The 7,476-nt window shown below is 32.8% G+C and overlaps 1 long non-coding RNA gene across 1 annotated transcript; it reads left to right on the top strand.

Annotated features, from left to right (window-relative positions):
• Positions 1–5,679: 5,679 nt before the first annotated feature.
• Positions 5,680–6,868, top strand: LOC139847921 (uncharacterized). Its single transcript, XR_011759740.1, has 3 exons — positions 5,680–5,906; positions 6,223–6,390; positions 6,484–6,868. It is a non-coding gene; the product is annotated as an uncharacterized lncRNA (long non-coding RNA).
• Positions 6,869–7,476: the final 608 nt, after the last annotated feature.

Raw genomic sequence — 7,476 nt, 5'->3', positions numbered from 1 at the left:
ACCATAAATGAATATTTAAATCAAAGGTTTTCGACATCTGATGATTTCTACATATAGACAATCACCATAAATAATAGTTTACAACAGTACTTCCGTTGATAATGCAGTCAAAATAAGATACATGGTGATGATTTGGTGAATGCAACGTTTCCTTGAAAAATATGTCATGTAAGACTCCATGCACATAGCTTGTCTAACATCTAAGCAAACGGCGGAAGACTTCTAGGAAACCTGAGAATAAACATGCTAACAAGTGTCAACACAAAGGTTGGTGAGTTCATAGTTTTAATGTTTCGTATAATCTGTATATAAAGGTGGATCACAAGATTTCAGTTGTTTCATCCGAAATGTTTATCAAAATATTCTACGAAATTGAGCACCCTGGTAACTAAACTTTAAAGTATATATAATTTGTACCCTTTGTATAATCATCTTAATAATACACGCAAACCAACGTGTACGCTTCTCAAATAGCATACATCCGTTAAAAGGCTAGTGCTCTAGCTCGGACGGGGATATCAAGCCCTATGGATCCATATACTACTACTCGCGCCCACCAGTTCTTATAACTGGCAGTTACTAGTTACCAAAGCTAAGGTATTTTCGGTTCAAACTCAGTGTAGAATTTAGTATGTACTTGTATCCATTGCGTTTAAAATAAAGTGCATGTATTCTCAGCCCAAAAATATATATTGCAAAAACAATTAAAAAGGGATCAATGAAACTCACCTTAGCAGCACATACAGTTATTCATCGTAATGTGACTGAAACTCGGTATATCAAAGAATCGTAGATCTCAACCTAGAGAACATATGTTGGTCAATAAATGTGTATCAAGCTAGGTCAGGTCATAGTGTATCACAATCCTAATGCTCGAGATCGACATACAAAAGTTATCCAAAGTCGTTTCAAAAAGTCAATTTTGACAATAGTTTAATAAAATGAGACTTGCCTTATATAAAGATTCATTTACTCGGTTGGTAATATTTAAAAATTCACTTTATCAATCTCGTAAACAAGTTGTTTAAATCTTAATTGTAGATTCAAAAGTAATTTCAATTAACGTCAATCATAATTCAGTTGATCATATCTTTTAATCCGTTCATCAAAACTATTCGGTGTCTAAATGAAAAGTTATCGATTTTTCGCCAGCTTTCCAAAAACATGTATATCATATACCTTTTACCAGTAATATATGGATTTAATTCGTGATTCATTATAAACTGTTTAACGACGAAATTTAGCATACAAACATGTATAAATATATATACTCGAGTACTAGACATGGATACACTATTAATATATAATAGATAAAATATAAGTACTTACGTATTAATATTGAGATTCAATATTGTAGGAAAGTACGTAGACGTAACGGAGATGATAAACACTAGGTTTGATTCATAAATATATCCCCGAACATTACCCATAACCTCCTTGGCAATAGCCCATAATTTCCTTAGTTCTATCCCGCTCGTAAAACTCATTTTTAAAAGCGACATGCTCATAACCTCGTCGTAATATTTTATGTATAATATTACTAAAATATTAAGATTAATAATAATTTAATAATATAATAATAATAATAATAATAATAATAATAATAATAATAATAATAATAATAATAATAATAATAATAATAATAATAATTTAAATAAAATAAATACGGAGTAATAAGTGTGTAAACTGAGCAAAAACGAATTCAATTTATAGACCTTTCCTGAAATCTGACCCCATGCGATCGCATGGGTTTTATGCCTATTTTCCATGCGATCGCATGGCCCCAAAATCCAGCTCACATTTTTTTTGTATTTTTGTTTGTCGACATAATAATTAATAATATATATAATATATTTAATTTATATAATTAATTATATATTATATTAAATTCACATGCATAGTTAACTTGTAATTTTTGTTCCGATAAGTCGTACGTTGTTACGCGACTTATGTCCCGGTTCCGGTTTTTCGAGTGTCCCTTCGTACGCTGAGAAAACTTGTACATTACATTTTGGGACACGTACCTTAGTCAAAATATAGCCTTAAATTATCCCTAAATTATATCACTCGAAATATAACTTATACATTTGAGTGTTTTGGTCATTTACTTCTATAAATCATTGTCTCGATATTTGTTAAAATACATTTTAAAATAGTGTTTTACTGTAACAAAGTTACTGTAGCAAAGTCAATTTTCACTGTAGCAATTCACTATAGCAAATACAATTTCTACTATAACAATTCACTGTAGCAAATAGTGATTTTCGAAAACACTGTAGCATTTTGGGTACTGTAGCAATTTGAAAATACTGTAGCAAATTAGTGTTTTACCGGTTCATCTTAAACGCTTTAGTTAACTTATCTAAATATCAATCGAATCAATAAACGAATGTTACTATCGTTTACTAAATAACTTGAAATTATATATATGTATATATCTTTTTAATATACATAAATCAGTTTTTAAATACACATTGGAAGTTATTTATAAATAAATTTTAATAATAAATATTTCAACTTATCATATATATTCAAATAGATATTTAAACCAATAAGTTTAATGTACGGTATCAAACAATTAATACATTGTTACCTTTTCAAGTTATAGTATATATGTATCTATTTACATATAATTGTTCGCGAATCGTCGAAAACAACCGAAGGGTATTTAAATATATAAAAGTAGTTCAAAAATTTTGAGATTCAGTTTTACAGACTTTGCTTATCGTGTCGGAAATGTTAATCATACAAAGATTAAGTTTAAATTTGGTCAGAAAATTTCGGGTCATCACAACACCGCACCGCGGCCATATGAGGCGCAACGCGGCCCCAAGGCAGAATTGGTTACCGAATTTTGCCAAACTAGTGGACGTTAGGTATGGTGTAAGGCCGCGGCGCGACTTGTAGCCTGGAATCTGAAAGGGTACCTTTTGATCCAAAAGGCATGTTGGTTCAAAACGTTGCTTGGCATTTTCTGGTCACTTTGGAACGGTTTTTATCATTGAAACAACATATTTAGACACCAAATAAGTGGTGTTGATTCCCAAGAGGTGTACCATTTCATTATGGTCACTTATGAAAGGTTGTGCCTCTTGATTCACACATTGGTCAACTATAAATAAAATGCACATTCATTTGAGAAAAAGGTTTCAGATTTTTTTTCCTCTCTCACACTCTCATCATTCTAGCAAACATTTCCTGCATTATACTTTTGCAAGGACAATTTTTCTTGGTCTTGAAAAAGATTGTTAAAACTAGTCTTATCCCAATATTGATTTCGTGCAACCCAAGACCCATAGGGGCGAAATACTCTATTGAGAAAGTAATTCATGATTCTAGTTTTATTGGACAATCCATATTTCCTAACAAAAAGTGCATGGAGAGAAACAAGAAATGCAGTGGCGGAACATAGAGCAACCCAAAGGGGGTATCCGTCCCCCTGGATTTAACGGGAAAAAAAATTTTACACTAAAAAATTTTTTTTTTACCAAAAAATAAGGTTTTTTTTAGTGTTCGCCTGACAATGAAAAATTTATTAAATTTTTAGACTCGCCCCTTCTGTAGTCGAGTTTAAGTTCCGCCGCTGAAGAAATGGATGCAGACCATTCTCGTGGATCGTGACTTGACCTCGCCAAACATGAAGTGCCCATGGAAGCAGCTCAAACGCCAAATTTAAATCAAAAGAGCGAACATTATTTGTTGAAATCTTGGGTCAAGGATTTCGCATTTGGCGGTTATCTGATGTTGGGCCGACCTTTATTTAGTTGTGGAGGAGGTTGCACGCTTGTGTCTTTGGGCTATAAATAAATATTCCTAGCAACCCATAGCAATTATTAAATAATTAGTTTTAGAGTTAGTTTTCACTTTAGGTTCTATTTTAATAATTACTCCGTAAGATTCTCTTTATTCTTGTTCCTGTTCCTGGAGGCTGACGAAAGTCAGACATAAATTCAAGGGGTTGCTTCATACGGAGTCATTTGGTTTCTTGTTCCGCATTATACAATTGGTAATCTTTATTTTAATTATTTGTTTTATACAATGATTAATTATTAAATATTTGTGCTTAATTGTTTAATCATTGATTCAAGTTTATATATGAGTACTCAAATATTTTTTGTGTAATCGTTGATGTTGCGTTGTTCAATTCTTGATATTAATTGATTGTTTAACTAGGGTTCAACCAAAAGATCTATTATTGTGTTTATTTGATATTTTAATTCAATCACATAGTTTATTAAACAGCTAATGTGAGTCAATTCGTAATATATAACTTGTGCTTTAACACTTCTAGTGATCTAGACAATTACATGAGTATTTCTAAGTGATTAGGGTACAAGTGTAGTTGGTGACTGGATGGTATTTTAATTTCACAATTGTGTAATCGCATTCGGGTGATCGGTGTGGTTTGAGTTTTATGTTAGTAAAACCAGATTGAGTCTAATTTCTATAATCAGATATAGTTTTGTTGATGTGAAAAGATTGATGTGAGTTAATCATGTCTTATCAACTAAGGTTTTGTGAATATCAATGAGTAGCCATAAGACGATATATTGTATGAACATTGATAACTGGTTCAGCGCAAAAACAATCAGCATTAAGGGGAAATGTCTAAGTGAACACCGTTGTCCCTCATTGGTTATTCGTTTACTTTAATTATTGTTTTTTTTTTTTAATTTTTAAATCAATCAAAAACCAAAACCCCCTTACATAGTTAATTATCAGTGAATAAATTCTTCAAAACTCAACTCCTTGTGGAACGAATCAGACACGTACTGTTAAACTGTCACTGCACGATTAGGATTAGTTTTCTATTTGTGTGATAATTGTTAAATTGTATTTATTGTTAAATTATTGGTTACATTTATCACATCAAAATAGTACTCATAGTTTTTTTTTCCAAGTAATCGATATGAAGTTATACATTGTGAACCGCAGGTTATCATTTGTTGTATCGAGCTAATTTAATGGACTTTGACCTTAATAATGTGAGAGCAGCACTCGATGAAGATAGATTGAGCGGCTTGCCTCTTGAGCTTATTCTTGAAATCCTCTCTCGCGTTGACACTAAATTAGCTATTCAAACGTGTTTGCTGTTGTTTCCAAGATGGAAGCTTTTCTGGACATTATTGCCATCTCTCAAATTTTCGAATAGTGGAATTAAAACATTAGCCGATTTCTCAAAATTCGTGACCCATGTTCTGTCTCACCGCAACCATCAAGTAGAAGTGTCCTCAGTAAATCTATGTTTCCATGGAGAAGCTGCTCAAGGTTTTGTGAAAGAGATTGCAAATTATGCGTTTTCTCACAATGTCCATGAACTAATCGTGTATAGTACAACCAGGAATGAATGTCCTCCTTCTCTCTTTAAGTCTCAGACTCTTAAGCATCTCACATTTAGAACCTCCGTTTATGCGCTTTGCCTTACACCCAAAACACCTTGGGACTTTCCAGCATTAACGACTTTGTATCTAAAAGATATGTCATTGTGTGATGATCGACGTGAATCCCTTGATCTTTTCTCCAAATGTGTCAACTTACAGAACCTCACTTTAGAAAATATTACGGTCGAGGCTAAGGTTTTAGAAATTATCACCCCCCGACTTGCTAATCTTAGACTAGATAATAACAGAGGTTATAATATCAATGTGATTGAACATCAACTTGTGAATCTTACTATAATTCAATGTTCAATTGGAGACTTGAATATACCATCAGGACTTTCGTCATTCTGCTACAAAGGTTACCATACTCCACATTGGTTTAAAAACTGGCATTTTTCTGTGAACAAAGTGACTGTCAGTTTGCGCATTTACGGAAAGAGGTCGGAAGATGCTCGTCGTTTTATTAACATGTTTCAAGACCTCCATAGTGTCAGATTTCTTACGCTTAACTTAGACATTGTTGAGGTACGGTGATCTAGTATCAGCTATAATGACATGTTTATTGTCTGACACCCTTTTCTTAGAATAAATAATTAACGTTGGTAATTACATTTAAACGGAAAGGGAAGTAGATCTGTATGCAAAATTCTATCCATATGCACCTACCAACTATAATCGGTGGTTTTGGTTAACCGTGTCATAACTGTATTTTGTAATTTATGAACATTTATTCAAATGACCAGATGCTCCTGTAATATCGTTTTTAATGCCTAAAGTTTTTGACAAGGGAAGTATTAAACAACTTGTGTATTCATATGCATAATAATCTATATATATGCAGTGTATCTCCTCATTCTCGGATTTACTATCTGCTCAGCCTTCGCCCTTTAGGAACTTGATTAGCTTGAATATAGACTCTGGCTCAAGGGATACATGTAAAGTAAAAATGTCCACCAAAGCCAGAAATTTCTTTCTTGAAAACTCGCCAGACGCCACAATCTTCATGAAGGTACTTTCATCAATTTGGTATTTTATTTATACTTTCCATGTATCGGTTTTATTATCAGGGTTCAATTATAGTGATATTTTTGTTAATTTGCAGGAACTACCTACACGGAAGCAATGAAAGTGAAAGAGGCTATAAAGGAACTAGGCTGGTGGCACAGTTGAGGACAAGTCGGGAGAAACGCAGGAGATGGTTGATCAAGAAATTGATGATGTCATACCTTTGATGTCAAAGAAGAGACATGTCAGATGTTTATTGAATAGATTGCCTAAACGACAGAGGAAACAAATGGAAGCACGCTACTCTGGTGTATGCAAAGCATTGACAATAATTTTGGGAGCATCTTGAACTCAATTGTAATGACCTCCCAATTTTAAGTTAAACGTTATGTAGACAATTGAAGTGCTAACAAGTAAATTTTGTATTCACAGTCATGGTGTCTTTAAACATGTTTGCTTGTGTTATTAAACTCTGCCAACTTAACTGCTTTTGGTTACATTCAATTTATTTAATGATTGATTTCATACATTTTTAGAGTTATTTTCGTTGATCTAACCCAATTATGTTCAGATAATGCCAACTTAATGATGGTGGGTGCTTAGGATAGTGCCAACTTGAAGATGTTTGTGCTCGTTGGATTAATGAATTGTTTTTCATGAAAATGTTAGGTTATTATCATCAAACCTTGACTTTATTACAACTATTCGTGGATCATACTTTTGGTGTCTTGTAACTTGATCTAACTTATTTCGAACCATAGAGATTCATGATATATCGGAGTGCATAAAAGATGTTGAGATTGTCGTTATGTTTTAAGGACCTTATTATTATCATTTTGAGATCATTATCTCAATATGCATAATCACCACGTCCCGTTCATAACAATTATTGTAAATTACATAATGCTGTGTTGCTTCTCGAGGGGAAACTTATTTTGAAACATGTCGTAATTATTATTGTCAAGTTTTAAGTTTCGATGGCTTCTCATGACTATAAACTTATGAATTTTTTGCAAATTACTTAACACTCTTACCTGAAGATGTTAGGGATGTTTGAACCTGAGACTTGTATTGGTAGGTCAGCTTGGTT

The sequence above is a fragment of the Rutidosis leptorrhynchoides genome, chromosome 5 (genome assembly GCF_046630445.1).
Source record: "Rutidosis leptorrhynchoides isolate AG116_Rl617_1_P2 chromosome 5, CSIRO_AGI_Rlap_v1, whole genome shotgun sequence".
Lineage (NCBI taxonomy): Eukaryota > Viridiplantae > Streptophyta > Magnoliopsida > Asterales > Asteraceae > Rutidosis > Rutidosis leptorrhynchoides.
The sequence above is the reverse complement of the archived record's forward strand: the minus strand, read 5'-3'. Positions and strand labels throughout refer to the sequence as shown.